This window comes from Malaclemys terrapin, chromosome 9 (genome assembly GCF_027887155.1).
Source record: "Malaclemys terrapin pileata isolate rMalTer1 chromosome 9, rMalTer1.hap1, whole genome shotgun sequence".
Taxonomy (NCBI): domain Eukaryota; kingdom Metazoa; phylum Chordata; order Testudines; family Emydidae; genus Malaclemys; species Malaclemys terrapin.
This window is the reverse complement of record NC_071513.1, coordinates 86,196,596-86,220,182: the sequence shown is the minus strand read 5'-3', so window position 1 is coordinate 86,220,182 and position 23,587 is coordinate 86,196,596. Positions and strand designations below refer to the sequence as shown.

At 38.5% G+C, this 23,587-nt stretch overlaps 1 long non-coding RNA gene across 1 annotated transcript in view; it reads right to left on the bottom strand.

Moving 5' to 3' along the window:
* Positions 1-5,071: 5,071 nt before the first annotated feature.
* The window catches only part of LOC128843610 (uncharacterized), a 260,038-nt gene continuing 241,522 nt past the window's right edge, over positions 5,072-23,587 (bottom strand). Inside the window, exon 3 of the long non-coding RNA XR_008446316.1 lies at positions 5,072-5,141. This is a non-coding gene — a long non-coding RNA (uncharacterized LOC128843610). The remainder of the gene's footprint in view (positions 5,142-23,587) is intronic.

Here is a 23,587-nt window from a genome sequence, read left to right as displayed (position 1 = left end):
CGAGCAGCTAAGAAAGATATAAGGTGAAATTCTGGCCCCAGTTAATGGGGATTTTGCCATTGATGTCAGTAGGGACAATTTTCACCCACAATATTTCAGCATAAGATTAACATTAAAGAAACTGTTACCATAGACATTAAAGAAGCTGAAACCATAGACATTGCCAGAGGTGTCTAAGAGATGCATGAAAATCCATCCTGGAATTTGCCCCAATACTCACAGATATGCTCTATTAGGTAACTATAGTTAAGTAAATCTTTTGCCATAGGGAGCTCTCTTCCTGCATGTCAGTAATACAGGCTTAGTTATGACGGTCACAGATAACATTTCTCTAAATCTATAAAATGTGTTCTCATGTTAAATAAAAAGTGAAAAAAGCCTATGGTATATCTCAAAATATCCTCTTAAGGAAAAGGAGCTGCAGCCTTTATGCAATGTGGTAAACACTTTCTAGTCCCATAAACTTGGGAACAGAATTATCAATAAATGAGATAGATTTTATTTATCCCATATTTTGTATTTGAAAGATGTTCACTAATCCTCTCCTTCAGTGGGAGATAGAGGTTTGCGCTGTGCTAATACATCACTATATATACAATTTATAGTAAATGAGGAATGATGTGTGCATGCAGAGTTCTACATTAAATACAAAAAAATCTCCAACTGTATTACAATACAGTAGGGTCATAAATGTACAAAACAGAAATTGTGATAATGACCATAATTTGGCTTCTTTGAGAATATATAATAGCTTGTGTTATTTGTTTTAAGGAGTGTGTGTGTGTGTGTGTGTGTGTGTGTGTGTGTGTGTGTGTGTGTGTGTGAGAGAGAGAGAGAGAGAATGTAGCCAAATTTCTATGGGTTGCTATGGGAACCATAACTTTGAATTTCTTGGCTTCTATGTATGTAGAATCTCAACCTAATGTAGGTTTTTTTTGCTTATTATTTCCGTATGTGGGTTAATTTAAAAAGTAAAATAAATGTGTTTGATTGTGATATTGGGGTCGTTATCTGGACATGCGTTCATTAGATTACCCATTACATTGACATGTTACATTCCACAGTGCATACTGTGCATCAGGTAACCAGCACTCTACAGAGCATGCGAAATTTAAACTTACCAGCACAGGTGTAGGGCAGGTAAAAGGCTTCCAGACTGGCTGGGCTGCTTCCAATGCTATCAAATGTGCATGTCAGAAGGGAAATAGGTCATCAGTAGATGTCCAGAAAGGTGGCAGTATTTTTGCTGTCTTCACTATGTTGCAAATGCAGATTCTGAATGCTCAGTAGAGTGCTTCCCTGATATTTCTCCCAGCCATTTACAGAGGATGAATATTAAAACTGCTGAATATCTGAAAAAGTAGTCAGCAGTCATAGTCAGAAGAAAGGGACCAAAGGGACCAAGCAGAGGTATTGGGGGGGTGACAGCAGCTCCCCCCCACACACACACACCTTGAAGTAGAAATAACAAACCAAGTACATTGTACAGCATCCCCCACTATAAAAATTCTTCCATCACCCTGTGCTCTAGGGTAGTGGGATGGTTTCAGCAGAACACTCCCTCCTCAGCAATACTGTAAGGTGGCCCACAACTTGCTCCCTCAAATACCTTTTCAATTCATATCCAGGAACTAGGATCAGGTTTTCTTGTGACAATCCAAAATGATTAGGTCCAAGAAATGCTTGCCTCTCTCAAAATGGGGTTGTTCCAGTTCTAGGACTGTAATAAAGCTAGTAAGCTCAACTGCAATCCTTATGGGTATTTACAGTTAGCACTTAACAAGAATAAAAACAATTGATTCGAGAATTATAATAAGAATGTGAAAACAAGAAAAGCTTGCAGTGGGTAAATTTCTGTTTCAATTAGGTAGGAAAGCAATGTTACCTAGAAGCAATTACATCAGAATCAGGCATGAATTGTCATTTCTCAAATCAAACACAAATAAAAAATTAATGTACAATATTTTCAAGGCTCCATATTTAGGATATTATTTCCCACAATACGTAGGAAAAAAGGTAATGTGACAAAGCACCTTATCCAAAATCCATTGATGTGAACTGAAAGGGCCCTATTCAGTCAACTTTGGGTCAGGCCCCAAAGTAGAACCAAGTTGCAATGCATGGGATATGGGAAGTTTATTTAGAATGGATACCATTAACAATGGTAAGGCATTTGACACGGTCTTGCATGATATTCTCATTGATAAACTAGGCAAATACAATTTAGATGGGGCTACTATAAGGTGGGTGCATAACTGGCTGGATAACTGTTCTCAGAGAGTAGTTATTAATGCATCCGAAGAAGTGGGCTGTAGTCCACGAAAGATTATGCTCTAAATAAATTTGTTAGTCTCTAAGGTGCCACAAGTACTCCTGTTCTTTTTGCGGATACAGACTAACACGGCTGCTACTCTGAAACTAGTTATTAATGGTTCCCAATCCTGCTGGAAAAGTATAACAAGTGGGGTTCCGCAGGGGTCTGTTTTGGGACTGGCTCTGTTCAATATCTTCATCAACGACTTAGATATTGGCATAGAAAGTACGCTTATTAAGTTTGCAGATGATATCAAACTGGGAGGGATTGCAACTGCTTTGGAGGACAGGGTCATAATTCAAAATGATCTGGACAAATTGGAGAAATGGTCTGAGGTAAACTGGATGAAGTTTAACAAAGACAAATGCAAAGTGCTCCACTTAGGAAGGAATAATCAGTTTCACACATACAAAATGGGAAGAGACTGTCTAGGAAGGAGTATGGCAGAAAGGGATCTAGGGGTTATAGTGGACCACAAGCTAAATATGAGTCAACAGTGTGATGTTGTTGCAAAAAAAGCAAATGTGATTCTGGGATGCATTAACAGGTGTGTTGTGAGCAAGACACGAGAAGTCATTCTTCCGCTCTACTCTGCTCTGGTTAAGCCTCAACTGGAGTGTTGTGTCCAGTTCTGGGCACTGCATTTCAAGAAAGATGTGGAGAAATTGGAGAGGGTCCAGAGAAGAGCAACAAGAATGATTAAAGGTCTTGAGAACATGATCTATGAAGGAAGGCTGAAAGAATTGGGTTTGTTTAGTTTGGAAAAGAGAAGACTGAGAGGGGACATGATAGCAGTTTTCAGGTATCTAAAAGGGTGTCATAAGGAGGAGGGAGAAAACTTGTTCACCTTAGCCTCTAAGGATAGAACAAGAAGCAATGGGCTTAAACTGCAGCAAGGGAGGTCTAGGTTAGGTTGGACATTAGGAAAAAGTTCCTAACTGTCAGGGTGGTTAAACACTGGAATAAATTGCCTAGGGAGGTTGTGGAATCTCCATCTCCTATTTAAGAGTAGGTTAGATAAATGATTATCAGGGATGGTCTAGACAGTATTTGGTCCTGCCATGCGGGCAGGGGACTGGACTCGATGACCTCTCGAGGTCCCTTCCAGTCCTGGAATCTATAAATTGTTTTTTGTCACACCCAGACCAGTAAAACAATACAAAATTTGTGGTTTTTCCCATTCTAAGTATAGGGAATACTACAGTAAAAGTAAACACATACATGTGGAAAAAAGCTGTTTTATTGGCATCCCTTATACATTGATTATTTCTTCCCCCACACAGCTCCACAACTCTCAGACATATATAATTTTATTATTAATATTTTTTTCCTTTTTACTGCAGACTAGCCTGATCCTCAGACAAATCAATTTGGTGGGCAGCCAGCAAATGTGTATTTCCAAGGTTTATGCTGCAATGCTAGCCACATTCAATTAATATTTCAGCTGGATACCATGTAAAGTTACAAAACCACCACTCAAATAAAACCAAAGCATGATGGGTCATTTTTTGCACTATTAGTCTTGCATAATCACACTGAACTGAATGAGATTCTGTGAGGTGTGAATCAACACAAATATTGGCTCCATACGTTTAAGGTAATACAAATCTGAAAAAAAAACCCCACCAAAAACAAAAACACCCACACACCATAATTTCTATACCAATCACAGCACACATTCTATTGCTACAATCAAAATTTCAGAGAAATGCCAAAGAGACTGGTTGACTTTGTTTAGCTAAGTGATGACTAAGAGGGGGCATGACCCACATATATATATTTGAAGAGGAAAAAGAGGGAGAGAAGACTTTGTGTAGAGTAACTTAAGGAGGCACAGCTAAAAGTGATGGGAATATATCTTTCTGACAGTGAAATATATTAGAATGTGGAATAGTCTCTGAGGGGAAGTAGTGGGAAACCCTATCATTTAGAACAGTTAAGACATTACTGGATAGCGTTAGAAAACTGCATACTGTAGCAAACATTCCTATATTAGAAGAGACTGGACTAGGAGACTCAACAGTGAGAAGACTTTCATATCTTTACTTTCCATGGATTTTAAGATCTTGCCAAATGAGCTTAAAATATTTTTGTCAGTGTATGTGACTAGCAAACACTGAAATAATAACAAATAAAAACAGAGGGCCAAGTCCTCAGCTTGTATGAATCAACTTAGTTCTCTGGACTTCAGCAGAGCACCATCAATTTACACCAGTGGAGGATCTGGCCCAAATACCAAAGCAAGACACTTTGGTAAACGTAAATTAACATAAATTGGGTCATTATTCATTCAAATGTAATGAGTTTCAGTGCTATTTACATAAATGTCTAGAAGGCAAGCAAAGCACTTTAGGATGACAAAGAGTTTCACTGTTCAAAAGAATTGCTAGGAAGTAGGAGAAAGTAAAGGACAATAGCTGACCTTTACATATAGCAAAAATACAATGCATTCATTTTACCACAAATTTAGCCACCAAATGAATATTTAGTTCTTCTGTGCAACACTGACACTTTATTGGAATCAGGCCACATTTCATAAGAAAATCATTCTGTGCAAAATGAACATTGGGCCAGATTTATAAAGACTCGAGGTGTCCAACTTCACCTCTGATTTGCGCACACAGTTCCCACTATTGTGCATATAACTGCAATCAAATTAGGCTGCCAGTGGCCCATTTCATATGTGTGATTGCATACCTCTGTAACCCAGCTATCGAAATTCTTCTCTCAAGTGATGTGCAGAGTTTTCAGGAATGGGAAAATGCTCCTGAGGACCAAGATGTCTCCCCATGAAGATGAGCTCGGACAGCATTGTCTCCACATACACCTGCATGGAAACAATAAACAGAACCTGCAGCCATGCTCCCAACAAGGTTTCTTTCAACTCTAGAACACTAGTGCACTGCAGGGGGATTGCTAGTTAGGCAGGAGAAAGAGTGCAGAGCTGCAGCAGGGACCAGGAATGGGAGCTGGAGGCGTCTTAGCAGGAGAGTTAGCCAGCAGTTCAGATAGTGGGAATACCAAAGGGGTATGTCTGCACTTGAAACTAGGCCTCATTGAGCTAGTGCACTAAAAATAGTTGTATAGCCACGGTAGCATGAGCAGCAACTCAGGCTAGCCACCCAAGTACATACTCACGTGGTCTGGACAGGTTTGCAGGGAAGCTAACCCCTCTTTCTACTCACCCCTGCTGCTAATTTTAGCATAATAGCTCAATGACTGCTAGCAAATATATCTCCTCAGGCTGGGAATCGCACCTCTAGCTCCAAGTGTATACATACCCAAGGGTTACAGGACCAGTGTGGGGAGAGGTGGCCAGGCCATCCCTGTAGTGGGAAGCAGAGGGCATTTTAGAATTTGGCAGGAGAATTCGGATTATGGACAGTTTTTGAGGGAGATGGTAGCAGGTGCCAGTAGGGAATTTAGGAGTCCAAGTTAAAGAGGCAGAAAGACAGTGAGGGAGCAGGAGGTGATTTTGGGAACCAAGCAGAAGATGGGATCCAGATCAGGTTCAGACCCAGCCACCTGTCTGTTATCAGGAAGATAATCACAGTCCTTGGTGCAGGAACATCTTACTGAATAACTTAATCATAAAGAGACCATACAGCCTCTCAAGATATGGGAGCATCCCAGCTATCACCATAGAGAGGGAACCCCATGCCTTTTGTAATTCTTTCTTTGGACTCTCCAGTATGGGAGAAGGGTGAAGAATTCTGTTCATGTCTATGGTGTCTCTTCTTTGAGGCTTTGTTACAGTAGGTGCTTCCCAGAGTGCAGTCCAGTACTGTGTGGGGCAACCACCAACCAGCTTCAGTTGCCCAGCTGGTCTTCAAATGCTCTGCCGACCTTTCAATGCTACCTTCTGGGTTGTACAGTCTTAGTCCTTCAGCTAGTTCACTTACATTTCTTCTCCTGGGACTCAACAAGTCTGAAGCAACACTAGCATAAACACTTCCCTTTCCTCTGAGAGATGTGCTAGGCACCAGTCTTTCCCAGTCCCTGGCCCTACCTAGCCTTCTCTCCCATGGTAGACCTCTATTCTTTGCCTGCTTCCAGCATGAGCATCTTAGAAAACCTTCCCTTTTAGAATGGCATCAACTTGAAAAGCAACAGCTTCAACATTAATGTTACCAATACACTTTTAAAAATTAAGTGATTGAAACTAACTAATAAATTACCCAATAAATTCAAAGATGGACTTTACCCCACCAATGATCACCACTCCATAGTCTTACAAGATGTATCTTTCTTCACTTACAGCAGTAACTGCAATTTTCCCCATCACTTAAAATAAGTTTTATGTGCATGCAGTGAAGAGCAATTTTGAGCCAGAAGTATTGAGATTCACAGCACAGTAGTAACTTTTCTCATCATACAAGCAAGAAGAATACTATGAGCCAAATCTGGATGCCATAGCCAGGCAATCATGGTTCATATGCAGCCCCCTCCATACAGCCAACTTACTCACATGGCTGGAGGCATTTTAGACATTAGTAACAATCCTTTTCCCCAAGGCTTGGCACATAAAGTTTGACCTTTGAATCTGTTGAAAGAAAAGAAAGTTGGCCAGAAAAGTCAGTAGAGATGAGCAAATAATTAATAATGCACAATTTGATGAGGTTTGTTTTTTTCTTTGTTTTCCCTGTTCAAATTATTTGATTTCTTCAGCGAATAATTCATTTATAGCCATGTTGTTGTGAACATTTTCAGTTTGCTCCGTGTTGCTTAGTTACATAAGTTTTCAATCAGCTCTAGTGATGGTGATCATGTATTTGAATTCTGAACCTCTGTTTGATTTCACCATCTTCATGTTTCTTATTTGCTTCTAGTATGAACAGGCTCTTTCTTTATATTAATGTTTGGGAAATGCCTGTTCTTCATGTAAATACTCATAGTGGCATGCAGACAAGTGCATTTAGGTACAAGAGTATCCACGGCTCCGTGTTTGTTATTCATTATTCCTCCATTTTAAAGAAGATCTCCGTGTAAGTTTGAAAGCTTGTCTCTCTCACCCACAGAAGTTGGTCCAATAAAAGAGATTATCTCACTCACCTTCTCTCTCTAATATCCTGGGACCAACATGGCTACAACAAGACTGCATACACATTTTCCTAAAAGGCAAATAAAAATTGCAGTCCAACTAATATTCATTGTTTGTTTTCTGTGGAGAACAGTAAGAAAAGTAATAACTTGATTCTATCATATCTGGAGTTTATAATGCATTTGCTTGTGAACCATATATTATATAAGACGTAATAAGATTCCAGGGAAATACTTATTCTTGGGTGGGTTGCATAGATAGATTAAAATGCTTTTTGCATTGTACCTTTTACTGTAACTTATCACTTCCACCACTATTCAATCATTGTGGACTTTTTCTTTCACTCTCTCCTTGCCTGTCTAGTACAATTCTTACTCTTGCTTCAGTTAGTTTCATCCATTTCCTTTTGTCTTTTATATTTGAAGTCAAGGTCAGCTAAAAGACCTTCTATGTTGGCTCCCAGCAGAGTAGGACATAGCTTATGCAAAGGCAGAGAAACAGGTACTGTCCCCTTTTTGAGCTTTGCGGGGGTAGAAGGACAACTTAAAGGAAAAGTTCTAACAGGAAAAAAGAAAGCTAGAAGGACCTAGAGGTTTAAGGCATAACCCTTCAGAAAAAAGAGGTCATATAAAGGTCTAAAATTGTATATATGTTTCTTTGGGCTTTGATGGAAAGTTCTTTTAGAGCTTGACTGGGAAAAAGAACTCCAAGTGATTGGAGTGTTTGCAAGTGTGCTGAATTTTTTTGCCTTATCATCAGTATTACATACTTTATAATATTTTTTTTCATGAGTAAATTGTTCAGATGTTTTTCCTAGCTGTCCAAAAGGCCATGATATATATAAAAACAGCATTTCTATAAGTCTTCTATAGAAATAATACATGTACAAAAATTGATTAAAGCACCGTCAACACTGAAGCCCCACAAAAAGCAAACAAAATGTTGATTTCACGTTGTTACAGCACTCTTAGCTCATGCTGGATATTGCTAGGTATATGTGATACTGTATATAAAACAACACACTGATCTTAGATTGCAAAACAAGGAACATGTGGGGTGATTCGAACTAATTGGGAATATTTTGATGAGACATTTTTCATCAAAAATGCTGATCCTTTGAAACTGAAACTTTCCAAGGGAATAGGTCAGTTTCAGTGAATTTCTTGACTTAATATTTTCTGAAAAAATATTTTTGACATTGTCAAAATAGGACATTTTTGAAATAAATAATTCCACTTTTCTGATTTGAAACAATTTTGAAATTTAAGCCACGGGGAGTCTTTTAAAAATGGTTGAAAACAACAATTAAACATTTTGAAAATCATCAAAATTAAACCATTGGAATGACCCCAATTTAAAAAAAATACTGAATTTGTGGTTCATGAAAATTTCCAAAATTTTGACTATGTCTCCGTTCAAGAAGGGAAAGATCTTCAAAATTTTGAAAATTTTTGTGGGATGAGAAAACCATTTCCTACCCACTTTGAAGGTGAGTCTTTTGTTCAGTCAAAATATTATTTGTGATTTTGGTTGCATAACAACTGACCATTTAAAATGACATCGAATATATTTTTTCCAGTAGATGAGATCTGCCATAACCCAATTTATTCTCCTTCATTGTTGACATTTTGAGAATGTAAAGCTGACTAAGAAACTATTAGTATTATTACAGCTGTTCAAAATATGTGCAAACATAATAGCAAACACAACTCACTTGGCTTCATTACAAAATTCATAAGTTTGACAAAAGCTTCCCAAACCTGGTCTGGTTTAAGATTCTAAAATATGTGAAATTTGTGGTTTCGAACTATCTCTACTCCTCACTAGTAACAAAGCAAAGTAAGGCAAGTACGACTGGCCGTGCAGTTCTTAGCCTTTATTCTACAAGCTAATTAGTACAATGGAGTTAATTTATGCCATTAAGCATAGGTGTAGCTTTAAGAATGTGAATAATTCTATCTTTGTTCAGCACTTAATCAAATGCTTAACTTTAAGCAAATGCTTAACTGCCATTGACTTTGGTGCTTTGCTGAATCAGGTCCATAACAATATTGTAAAAGGTTAAGCTTAAAATTTCCTCTTTTGTGCTTTAGGCCAAATTCTAATAGTATCTTCTAGGTTCAGGCCCATCAAGACTAACTTATTACTGGGAGCTCAGAGTACTCAGCAGCTTGCACAATATAGGGGCTTAAACTCACAACCATTTCTTCATGCAAGTCATCCTTATACACCCAGGCAGCCCAACTGATTTCAAAGGGGTTAAGTAAGGGTTTGTACATTCAGATTCTACGTGGTAATATTTTTGTGTGTGAGTTACCAAGTTTTTTATTTTATGTGCTGTGAAATATATCGAGCTTTGACGTTCTGCTAGATCTTTTGGAAAGCATAGCGGCTAAGATACCCTTTATAATCTCACACCTTTAAAAGTACCGTAACTGCAGTCATCTTGGCAATTTCTCATTTTTACCAGTTCTGAGACCTTCACCGCATCGCTAGTTTTCCATCACCAGCTCACATCTTAAATATGTAATTGATGAAATCTACATACCCAGGACATTTTCAAGAAATTATGAAGCAATCCACTCCCCCCAAAAAAACCAAGAACATTTCATGAAATTAAGATGCTGTGTAGCTAGCATGTAACAATAACAACAAAACCAGATACCTTCGAGAAAAATGTACTTTTATTTTACATCACTCTGTGAAAGAGTCATATGATTTAAATCAATTGCTTTGGGGGGAAAATATAATGTAACCAAGCAGACCTTTTTATAAGCTTCACAACAACTGCTTCCAATTCATTGCAAATGTTTGTGATGGAAAAAACTGAACCTTAGTTGTACAGTAGCAGCACTGGAGGTCAACACATCCTGAATCAAGTCAGGAAAACTACCTACATGGTGGAAATAATCATACAAGTGATATACCAGGTGTGTCATCTCACTCCTGCATAGTAGTAACATGTTCGTTTTTTCGGTAATTCATGAATGAATCAAGAGGCTAAAGTTTGCCATTACTTAACCCTGTTAGCCTCCCTGAAATTATACAGGTTCACCTGACGGCAGAATTAGGCTGAGCAGCATATTTTGATTATCTCTCTGCGTTTGCAGTGCATACACATGCCACACAAAAAGGCAGACAGTGAAAACTAATGGAAAACTTACTTGAAGCTTTTGACTAGTGCTGATCAAATTATTCCTGGTGAATAAGTTATTGGATGAACTTAGCCTTACATTTACAAATTTTTAATGAGCCAGATTTCAGCCCACGTATTCATTATTTGCAAGTGCTTGCTGAATAGTTTATGCAAACAAATAAACTATTCACTGTTCATTACATGTCATCTGTTCATCACTAGTGACATTGGTAATTGTTTTAGCTCCAGGACTGGATGACTGAAATTTTTTTAAGAAGAACTTGGTGTAAGATTAAAAGCTCGTCTCGCTCACCAACAGAAGTTGGTCCATAAAAGACATTACCTCACTCACCTTGTCTCAAGAAAAAAAAATAGTTCCATAATATCTACAATAGGGGACAAACTTATCTAGGAAATAATAGAACACGTGAACACAAAGTTATGAAAGCTGCAAAAGTATTTTGATGAGCGCTTACCCATCTGAACAGCCTGGCGCACACTGCTGAGCTTCAGTTCATCTGCAAATTTGACACCATCAGCTCAGGATTAAACAACAACTATGAATGGCTAGCCAACTACAGAAGCAGTTTCTCCTCCCTTGGTGTTCACACCTCAACTGCTAGAAGAGGGCCTCATCCTCCCTGATTGAACTAACCTCGTTATCTCGAGCCTGAATCACTCTTGCTTGCATATTTATACCTGCCTCTGGAAATTTCCACTACATGCATCCGAAGAAGTGGGTATTCACCCACGAAAGCTCACGCTCCAATACGTCTGTTAGTCTATAAGGTGCTACAGGACTCTTTGATGCTTTTACAGTATTTTTGTGTGCCATTTCTTGGATCCGTACTTTTAAAAGTGCAACTTCTTGGAATGACAATGCATAGCAAATACTGAATGCTAGATTCATTTTTATGGGTTGCCATAGGCGCATAAGAGAAGATGTGGAAAGCACAGTCCCTGATCAAAAGAACTTGCAGTGAAAATTAAAGATGTAACAATGGCAAGCAGTATAATGTAGAAGGGAAGGGGTGCAGGAGGGCGAGGGTCTAGGAAAAGTCAGTGACTCACTTCGGGTGTATGCACAACTTGGCGGTTCTATGACTTTTTTCTGGTTTTGAATGGAGTTACCTTATTTCTAGGATTGTGGACTTCTGGAAATGCTACTTCTAGAAGTGATATCACACTCTGAAGATATTTTGATATCAGGGTAATGAGCATCCTTAGATGGTAAGGTTTTTATGCACTGGACCATCTTTTTATTCTCTGTTTGTCCAGCACCTAACATAATAGGGGTCTGATCCATGATTGGGACTTGTATGCACTATGATAATACAAATAATTATAATAAATAAATAAATAAGGTAATTAAGATGACTGTTCAGAAAACCCATGGTTAGACTATATTAGAAATGCTCTGTTAGACTGGCAATGAGATAATGAGGAACACAGTCATTGGCAAAGAATTAAGCACTGCATTTTGGAACTAAATAGGGTTTTTATCTTTTTTCCTACAATTTATTTTCACAATTTTGCTATATCTTATTATTACTAATATTTATAATATCAAATCATTGGTGAGACAATACTATTTATAATAAAAATGTAAGATGCAGAGATTTAGAGATGTATATGTTAGCTTTCTGATTTGTTTTTTCAATTGGTTATATTAAATTTGGTATAAGAAAAGTTTTTATTGGAGGGTGGGGGGAAATGCAGCTCTTCCAGACAACTGTAAACACTCAAGGGATTTACTTTGACTTTTGCATTTTTTTGCCCATCATATGTTCCTTAATGGTCATGGTCATTACCTGATTCTTAAACTTAGCATGCACTATTTTTACCTTATATGACTTGATCATAATATATTGTATTGTACAGAATTGCTATTGAAAATTTCATAAGGAACAAATGCTGTGAGTCTTACAAGCCCTAAGAGGATTGAAAAGGAGTTTTGCATTAGTAAGGACGGTAGTACTAGGTGCAGAATTATCCATATTTAAAAGCATCCAAACTCTTCTGTAAGTATTGAAACTCAATATGTGTGTACACACACACACACACACACACACACTTTTAAACATAGTTTGATTAATCATAAAGGTCAGTACACTTATGTCTCAAGTCTAGCAAGTCCTAAACTGGAACACTTGCCAATGTCCAGAGGGCTTGCAGGATGAGGTATTTATGACATGTGGCGTGGGGTAGTTAGGGCCTGATCCAAACCTATTTAAGTCAATTTGCACTTTAAAAAAACTGAATACATGTTGTTCTTTTTTATGGTTTTTAATGAAGATTAATTGAAATTATTTATAGAGGAAGTGTTTATAGCCTTAAAATCAATGAACATACAAAAAACAAAGGAACAAAGTTGCAAAACTTGCTTCAGTATTTAGTTTAAGTTTTCTAAACTCCTTGAATGCTGACCTTCTAAATTACATGTAACCATCTGCTCATGGAATCTATATTCTTCAGATGAGGGACTAGGAGTACAAAACACGAATTTCCTAAGGGCTAGATTCTTAGGGGAAGCATAACTAGAGAAGCATGACCAGTAATTTCCCAGCCTCAAAATCTCTGGAGTTATCAGCAAAGATAGTGAGGAGAGGATTTATGATGTGGAGGGCACTGCTGATTAGAAAATTCACTTTAAATGGATGCTAAAACAGGAAGAGAAGAATCTTGGCTGGCACTCAAAATTTAAATAGAGCATAAAAAGCAGTTACTTTATTATTTCAGAAGGAACTAAAGGAATGTAAACAAGAATACTTGTAGGCAACTTATTGTATTAAGGAAAAATAGAAAGATTGTAATTCAGACTTTGGAATCCATCAGTTTTATGTTGTAAAAGAATAATAAATACAAAAAACAACAATATTAAACAACCTTTAGAAAGCTATTTAAAAGCAATTTTAAATTAAGTAGTATATTAGTGAGCATTTGATCAGCTCAGCAACATTTTACGATACTGCGGATTCTTAGTTAGCTATAATAATAAAAAAATTGGAAAGGAAAACACTTGCAAATCACAATTATATTTTATTTTTAAAAATCCATTTACAGTATTGATTGCTGAAAAGCAAAATAGTGGGAACTTACAGCAGGAGCGGCGCCAGGATTTTTGGTGTCCTAGGCAGGGGTCCTTCCGCGCTCCTGGTCGTCGTTGGCAATTCTGCGGCGGGGGGTTTCTTCCATGCTCCTGGTCTTCGGGGCACTTCGGCGGCGGGTCCCAGAGCGAGTGAAGGACCCGCCGCAGAATTGCCGCCAAAGACCCAGAGCGCAGAAAGACCCCCCGCCGCCGAATTGCCCAAAATGCCGCCCTCCCCCCCCAAATCCTGGTGCCCTAGGCGACAGCCTAGGTCGCCTAAATTGAAGCGCCGGCCCTGCTCTACAGGAGCTGTCACTTTACGTGACAAGGGTATTGGTGTGTACATTTCCTGCAGACTTGTCCAATCTCCCTTAGCAAACACTGCACTTTTGTGATGGTCTCCATTGTATCACGGGGTTGCATAGCTTCATCCCTTTTATCGAGGCTTTACAGCATTTTTTACTATCGCAGGCTCCCACAGCACTGGGCAATGTCACATTACTGGGGAAAAGTCTTATATAGGATTATCTTTGTGATTATTATTTATATAGTAAAATAGATGGGTACAATGCATTGCAAGCAAGTTAAATGAAGGGTCCCCAGGAGTTTACATTCTAGGGCCCCAATCCTGCAAAGATTTATGCATGTGCTTAACTTTATACATGAGTGCAATTCATAGGTCTTTGCAGGACTTATGTTCTTGATTATATAGAAAACAGAAAGCAGCAAGGTATAAATAAATAAAAAGAAGAGAGGGATAATAGGAGGACTATGGACACAACAAAGAGAATTTCAACTCCCTGGACTCACAGCAGGTAACACACAATATCACTCATTAATGGTGGGGCAGGATGACCACAGCTTCTTGCTTTAATTCAGTAAGAGAATATCAAAACGTTGAAAAATGTAAGTGCAATAGTTAGGTCAAAGACTAACAGAAATTTGATCAAACTCATCTTAATGAAAGATATTTTGCATTTCTATAGCATATTTCATTAGAAGATCTCAACAAACATTACAAATATTAATGAACTAAATAGTCCCACTTTACAGATAGGGAACTGAAGCACAGGGTGAGGAAATGACTTGTCCAACTTACAAAGGAAGTCTGGCAGTGGTAGACACAGAAACCAGGCAACTTGGCACAGTTCTATGACTTAACTAGGAAAGAATCCCTTTTTTTCCCTCTCTCTCTCTCTCCCCCAACCCGTGTCTCTATATATACACACACACACATTACAACATTATAGGGAGCGGATTGTGCACTACCTTGTACCTGCTGCAGTCACTTAAACCTAAGCAATGGATGTGTAAAATGTCACCAAAGCCAAACTCTCTACTCATGTCAGTGGCAGCATTTTACATGCACTTGGCACAAGTTTAAATGGCAACCCAAGGTGCAAGCTAGTGAAGAATAAGGCTCAGAGAGAGTGGCCGTATTTTAATCTTGTAATTAAGTTTATTTTTCTAAAACAAACAGATAAATAATAATACAAATAGGCATTCATGGACATGCAAGCTGCAGAAGAACATGGAGACTAGAAGAGCCATGAAGTCTCAGTCAGATGCTTGAGACACATTTTCATGAAGAAAGATTTTAAAATTTTGTTTTCTTCCCCCTTTTCACCCTGCTCCTTAGCACCAATTAGCTTCATTAGAAATGGATTCAAGTGGAAGGTTTGCCACTTAGAGTGCATGATCTACCAACTCAAGTTTCAAAAATACTAACTTTTGATTCTCTTTCTAACAATCCTTCTCAGCCTAAAAAGGACCTCTTCTAACATCCACGACGGCTTTGATTGAGGTACCTAACATACATATGAAAGTGCAGGGAACAGGCATAATTAATTACTTGTTCTTTCTTCTCCACTTCTACCCCATTCTGCATACACCATTTCTGGTTTTGCTAAGGACAATTAGCTGTGGACAAGTCGTCAATATTTTCAATGTTCACTTTTCATGCAAATTTTTCAACTAGAACTAATCCCATAGAGAAAATTTAGGAGACAGTGGAAAAGATACCTTGTAATGGTTATGCATTTTGATTCTCATAATAGTGGTTACATTTCACATTAGAGCAAATTTTTGTACATTAAAATTTAGTACTCATGAACAGACAAAATACAATTATTCCACAATCAATTATTACTTTTCTTCCCAGAATTGTCATACTTCATATAAGTATCAATAGTATTTCATTCACTGACATTCTACTTTCATGCTAGAAGAGGATATAAACAAAAGTAATGTCATGAAATCGAGAAAGTAAAAATGTAGGCTGAATAGTGGGGTACAATTCCTGTTTCTTCTTAGTCAAATTCAACAGACCTTAAAATAATCTTCTCAGAAAATGGTGGACACATTTAAAAGTAGATTGGACAAAACATTACAAAATATGCTGTAGAGTAGAGGTTCTTACGTGGTCCATACATGACAGAATGAAGGCGTGGCTCCAGTAATTAGGTGCCTGGACCCTGGAGAAGATACACATGTAAGGTGAGGTGGTGGCCTTGGGGGGGAATGGGGGTAGGTGGGAGGGGGCAGTGGGGTGAGAAGAGGAGGTGGGAGGAATTTGGGATGTGCAGGGCTGTGATGGCCAGAGAAAGAGGAGACTTTCCCCAGCTCCAGGTCTGTGGCTTCCTGGGAGAGACGGCCCTCCTTCCGAGTCACAGTTCAGGGGCTGCCGCGACAGGGGAGAGAGGGCATATCCATCACTACTGATATTAAAATATGAGTTGTGTGCTTTTATTTGTAAAAGAAAAAATGTTAATTATTATTAAGGTTGTTTTATGTATAGCGCTTTTATCCAAAGCAGTTTACAAAAGTTAGCTAATGGTACAAACAACATTTGGAAAGATCATTTAGTGGTCCACTGAGACCATCAACAATTTTCAAGTTGTCCACAGCAAAAAAAGTTTAAGAACCACTGCTGTAGAGAACAAATCATGCATTGGCAGAGGATGAACGAGGTGACCAATTAGGTCTTATGCATCTCTAACTTCTGAGGTTACTATCAGAACAAAGGTGGGGGAAGAGTGGATATAAGAAAATTGCATTAAGAAAGTTAAGCTCAGGCTTAGCTCTCTTATCTGCAGGGCTGTTATTATGAGATGGAAAACACCGTCTGGAGTCGCCATAATGGTAAAATTTGTGGAGAAAATCTATTTGAGATGTTTCTAAGATAGCAGCAGAATATAATGTAGGAAAATAGGGTTATAGCAGAAACAAATGGCTCCTCAATACCAGCAGGATTCTATGGCAAGCAATATATCTTTGTTTAAGAATTAATTGCCACCTTTCAGCAACATGGGATTTCCATCTATAGGAAGCTTGAAGAGAGACATTTCGGGAAAGGAGCATTATCCTTGTGATGTTGCAATAGTCTCATGAATCAGAAAGGTAATTTAACATTTTCTGGAAAGAGAAGGATCTTCTGGAGATGGGCCAGCACTGACTGCAACAACATTTGGAAGCATCAGTTGTGTTTTTCAGTTAAAATGCAATATCATTAACATGCATGGAGTTTCTAAGTAATCTTTCCTCGACTCCTTTCTTTTAGAAATTGTTAAGGTCTTTGAAGTAGCAGAAGAGCAAAATGAACTAGAGGAGCTACACAGCATGCGCACACAAAGAAAACACCCATGAAAATTGGCATGATCTGTTCAAGCCTAATTTGACAGCAAGGATTTTTGGTATATCTATGCACACATTCACAGACATATGGGCTATATACAGAGATAAAAATATGGGCCTGATTTTCCTCACCTTCCTTCTGCAAATAGTCCCATTGACTTCAGTGGTGCTGCTTGAGATCCTGATTGAGGAAAGCACTCAAGCATGGACTTTAACTGAATAGACATGGACTTAACCATGTGCTTCAGTGCTTTCTTGACCCAGTAAGGAGCTCTTGAAGGAAGAAGTTGAGCAGGACTGACCCTATATTTTTGTATTTTATTAATCACTTTTGCTACTAGTGCCACCACTCCGCTGAACACCATTAGAAAAAGGTATAAACATTACATCATCATCTTCTTGCATTTTAAAGCCTCAACCCTATGGTGGGATGAGATTGGCCCTCTTTGCTGATTCCCAGAATAAGAGGTTATTTTGGGCTGGAATCATAACAGATTTGTTTTAGGCCTTTCACTAGTCATGCAAGCTTCCCCATATAGGACCTCATCATACTACATACTGAGCATCCTGAAAGCCTACTGAGGTCAGATTGGAGCTTGATGTAGGAGGAGGTCACTGGCACTGAAGCTTTCCACATTCCTGGGAAGCTGGATTGCAAAGCGACGGTCTTGTTATCCAGGAAGATCCCTGGTGCTCTTTGGAACCCTTCCCCAAAGGTGGAGCACAGGGAGACTGATGAGGCTAATGGAAGTTGAGGGCATTTGATGCTTCTCAGCTAATAAAATCACAGCACTAACCTGGAGATACCAACTCTAAAAGTCCGAAGAAGGTTCCATAATTTGTTTTCCATTTGTATTTATTCTTGCTCCCTACTGAGACTCTGCCATCATGAAAGTTGGAGCTAGTTATGATGGGGTTTTGTGACATGGGCACCTGTCAACTAGGAACTGTACTGAGACCACTAACTCATTTTGCATAAACTACTGAAAAGCAGTCAAATTATAATGCTTTTCACATCTGCTAAGAACTTGGGCTTCAGATGGTATATTGAATTTAATATTCCCATATGCAGATATGTAATCAGTTTTTAAGCTCAGAAATTTAATATCTCCCCATGATGGAGTAAATTTCCTGTGTGGCAAAGAATGTGAAGAGGAATTTGCAGCCTGTATTCAAAGTCCTCAGCTGTCAGTCTGTATATTGGGTGTTAGTGGTACCTAAATTGCACCAACGTCTGAAGCCTAATGCGTTTTAGCGTCTTGTTGACTGTGAAGTCAAATTTTTTATTGACTGAATCCAAAATAGAATAGTCTTAATTATAAATTGGTAAATATTTTTAAAATAATAAAATTAACTGTAATTCTTCACAACATATTAAACTTGGTCTCCTAAGAATAGATTAATTTGTTTGTTGTCCCACAGATATTCAGTGTGTACAAAATTTATTCCTAGAGATAGTAGAGATATATTATTTAATCTTAGAGCTTTCACAAATGGAAAGTTATTCTATAAATGTACTTAAGGACTCATAATGTGAGTCAAGTGATGGCAAAGTTCTTCCAAGGCTTCTGCATTAAGCAGCATTTCAGAAACATGAAAACATTAAAATATTACCCTACTTTTAAGGATACAGAGTAATGGAGCAGTAATTCACTGTTAAGTAGTAAATTTAGTGTACTATATGTTCAAAGTAATGCAACAACCAATACCATCCCTTAGTAATGAAAGTTAATGACTGCCTTCTTTAGTAATGGCCCAAAATGAATCCACTATAAAACATTGGCTGTGGTAGCTGGAAATTATGGCATTATTCATATTACTTCCTGTACAAATTAATTGTTATTGCATTCTGTACCTGAAGGTCTCAGCAGCATACTTTTACTCTGATCATTTGGCATCACTTCTACATCTCAGAGAAAGTTTCTGGCTGACCTGTTTTCTCTGCTGCACTCATTGTATTGCAATATCATTGTATTGTTTTATTTTAGGGAAAGATTTTCAAAAGTGCCCAGCACAATAGGATGAGATTTTCGTACAAATGGGATCAGATTTTCAAAAGGGTTCAGATCACAGATGCTTCTCGTCTATGTAGGTTCTTTTCATGCACTCATCACTGGTCTAGACGCGATAAATCGACCCCCAAGCCCTCTCCCATCAACTCCTGTACTCCAGAGCCGCGAGAGGCGGAAGCAGAGTCGACGGGGGAGTGGCGGCAGTTGACTCACCTCACAGTTGACACCACGGTAAGTTGATCTAAGTGTGTCGACTTCAGCTACATTATTCATGTAGCTGAAGTTGTGTAACTTAGATCGACTCCCCCCCCCCCGATAGTGTATACCAGGGCTTATTTAGATGCCTAAACAAGGTGCCTAAATAAGTGCTGTTGAATGCTGAATAGAGCTGGGCAAGAACTGTACAGAACATTACAGTAGAGTGCAAATTTTTGCCAAATATGGTGTTTTCACTTTTCCAAATTACCCACATTCTTTATGGCTGATTTTTGAGCTCCAAGGTGATCCTTTTAAAGTCAGTTACTCAAAGTTTCAGACAGAATTTGAAATCAAATGCATGAGACTAGAATGACATTTACTAACAAATGATTAATGGATATATTGTTGATTTCAAGTCACAGCACTTAATATGTATTGAAGGGATGTAGTGCAATTAGGAGTCATGGGATATTCTGGATGATTCTTCCAAAATGCCTTTGGAGAACATAGTGGATCACATGCTCGAATGGGAGATGTACAATCCTTTAACAAGGCGCAGCATGGACTCTTTTCCAGGACTGCCCCTGCTTCTCTGGCCAGTGTGGAATGAAGCAGAGCTTTTGCCTATGGATGCTAGACTTTTCTACTCTGTGGATTTAGGGGTTGTGACCCTATAAAGTACTGAGCACACTCCAGCCAATGGGAATTAAGAATCACAGTGAACGTGCTCAGCACTTAGCAGGTTTGGTCTCAGGAAAGATAAAGTTTGGGATTATGGTTTGCCATTATGTTGGAGGGAAGGGAAGATTCCCTTCCCCCAATCCCACTTCACTTGCATACTCATTGAGGGCTAGCTGTAGTCCAAGTCTTATTTTCAAAGTAGTTTGAATTTTACTATCTGTACATTTTGGAGTTGAAAAAATTGGAATGCCCATTTCTGGGTTGTCCCTGCTACAAATCAGTCGGTGTTCTGCATTTGAGATATTTCCTCTGTGCTACTTGATTAAACTAGCATATGGAGCCAAAATCAGGTGGCAGACTGCAATGTCACATTCTCTTACAGCTTCTGAGAATCAAAAAAATTCCCATTGTACTTTCTTACTTTTTTTGTGGAACAGTGAACTTAAATCTTAGGCAGTGACCTAAGGGGAACCTGGAAGGAGCACATTTTACTCTTTAAAAATCATTATGTCAAAAGACAAAAATGATAAACCAGTGCTAAAATGGGAAATACCTGAATAGTCACAGGTGCCATTTTCTCCCCAGGTGGAAAACCATTTACAAACTGCTAGGAGTGCTAAATTTGAGTACAAGGGACATTAACTTCTATGAAAACCACAGCTGAGAATCATTTTTCAGAACTATTACTTCCTCTTGAAAGTCACATGGAGCAGATAGCGAAATGCAAGGATGGATGACCTAAAAGTTCTAATGTAAATCTATTAATATCAGTCTACATTAATTTGGTTGAGATAAAATGCTTGCAAAGGTAAATATGATAAATAACTCCTACCCCAAAAACTGGATATCACAGAAACTGAAAAGAGCTGCAAATATGTGAAATTTGGATGTCCCTGAAGATAAAGAGAAAATAGCAACATTATTTTTATTAAAGGTGACCTGGGGAACCTAACTATTGAAAACATAAAATCCAACCATGTCACATATAGATCATTATAATCACAATTTGCATTTTAAAAGTGCTTTTAATCCACGGATGTCAGTGTTTTTATACACATGAAGGCACAGAACAACCTTGTGAAATGTAGCTTGAAAGAGCTCTTTGAGATCTTTCAGTCTGCACAGATCTTCTCCATTATAGTTACCTCTGCTATGGACCAAAGCCAAAAAATATGTATTTGATAGAACTTTGAGTTATTTACAGGGGTGAGGTAGAACATATTGTATGACACAGGGTCAAATCCTGGCCCAGATTGCTTGGCAGCACAAGGAAATAAGGGGGGCACGAGGGGCCTTAAAACTCCATTGCAATAGCTACCCACATCACATCTTGCATCATGGAGAGAACAGCAGGCTCCATAGAAATTCTACAACTCATCCCCACTTCTCCCCAGTGCAGGTAAGCCAAGGGTCCATCCCCCACTAATGCACCAGCAAGCCCATATTGGCACATTGATAGAAGTACTCTGTGACAGGTACAGCCTTGGCCTGACACAGATTACTTCCCCCTCAAAGCACAGCAGAGACCAGAAGGCTGATTATGACTCTAAGAATCACAAACTGCTTCTTGGTCTGCTCTAGGGACTGTGCAACAACATGTTGCCCCTTGCTGGGGGCTGCAGACAAAGTCACAATTCAGCCTGAAAAGAGAAGAGAATTGAGACAATTTTCTGGTGAACAGCGCTATATACCTTACATAATGTATTGTGTGCAAGTAGTTAAATATAGCCTTACGTACTTCCATACAAACTCCTTATAAATATAGACCTAGACTGTTAACAATGGTAAGCAGCTGTTCACATGACCTTTCCCATTGTCTTCTTTGTATATAAATGCCTGACACCATTTCAGGTACTTTGTTGGAGCAACATTTCCTGCTTAGCTATAAATACTGCAGCATTGCATCCCCGTGACAAATTGGATTACAAACTTTTTTTCTCACTGCAAGGACCTATAAGACTATTTATCTAAAGATTCTATAACTGAAATATTTAATTCCATGAGTCTATTATAATTTTGATTTTTAGGGCATGCCATTTAAGTAAATCCTCAAATGGCTCCTTTGTAATATTTCTACACTTTGACTTCATCACTCACCTTTACTCTGAGTTTTGCACAATAGAATTCATTTGGAATTCAGTCTTTAATTTTTTATTTCCTTGCACATTTTCTTTTTTTAGATGAAAATGTCATTCAGTTTTTCCAACACGGTATGCTATTGCTGCAGTTGGAAATATTCATGTTTTTCAATAAGGTCATGGCCTCCAGTACAAATAACTAAGCACAGTTCCAATGATAATTATGTTTTCTTCATGCTAGTTATCACTTGGGGTGAAGGTGAGCATGTAAACCAGATGTTTTTGGTAAAAATGAATTCCTAAACTCATGACCTAGCAAATGCTACTTCAGCATATCTTCCAAGCCAGAGAAACATCCTGCATGATTTATAATACAAGATACAGAACAACACACACAACATTATATAAGGAAACAAACTATCATTAATTAAATATTGTTATTTATGAATTTATGCAATATTCACAACTGTGTCTACAGCCACTCAAAACAATAACTCTAATTACTTGAACTGCTCTATAATTCTCTTTTTTATTTAGGGATGCATTGCAATTCCAGATAGTTTTGTGATTCAAATAGAGGAGGAGGAAAACAAATAGATAAACAATCATTTATCATGTGCTATTTATGCAAATACATTACACTAACTGACAGAAACAATCTTTCCACACAATGGCTTATTCTTAAAATAAGAATTTGGTAAAAATGCAAGGAGAAGCTTGTGTTCTGTCTCATCCACAAACCACATCCAAGTATTTGTTTCTCAAAACATCCTGCTTTGCTAAATAGAGAATAAATTATAACCATCCACATACTGTTTCTTCATTGATGATGATCTAGAAGCAGATTGTGATAGCCCCATATGCGAAGTACAAGGAGGAAGGAGTACAAACATAGGGTCTAGCACATATAATACTTGCTTTCAGAGAGCACAGGAATGCTTCCTCCCTGTGCCTCTGGGCACTTAGGGTATGTCTATACTGAAATTAAAAACCCATGGCTGGCCCACGCCAGATGACTCAGGCTCATGGGGCTAGGGGCTGTTTAATTGTTGTGTAATGTTCAGGCCCAGGCAGAAGCCTCAGTTCTGGGACCCTCTCACCTTTCAGGGTCCTAGAGTCCAGGCTCCAGCCTGAGCCAGAATATCTACACCACAATTAAACAGCCCCTTACCTCAAGCCAGCTGGCTTGAGCTAGCTGTGGGTTTTTAATTGCAGTGTAGACATACTCATAGTGTTCCCTCAAATGAATGGAGGAGGCAAGACTTCGATTCCCTTCCCCTCCCTTTCACATTGGAGAAAGCATGGTGTATCATCCCAAATGACAGTGAATCTGGCAGTCATTTTGTGTACTGCCCAGTGGTGGGGTGAATTATGTTTCTCTGAGTGACCAATGGGGCAGGGGAGCT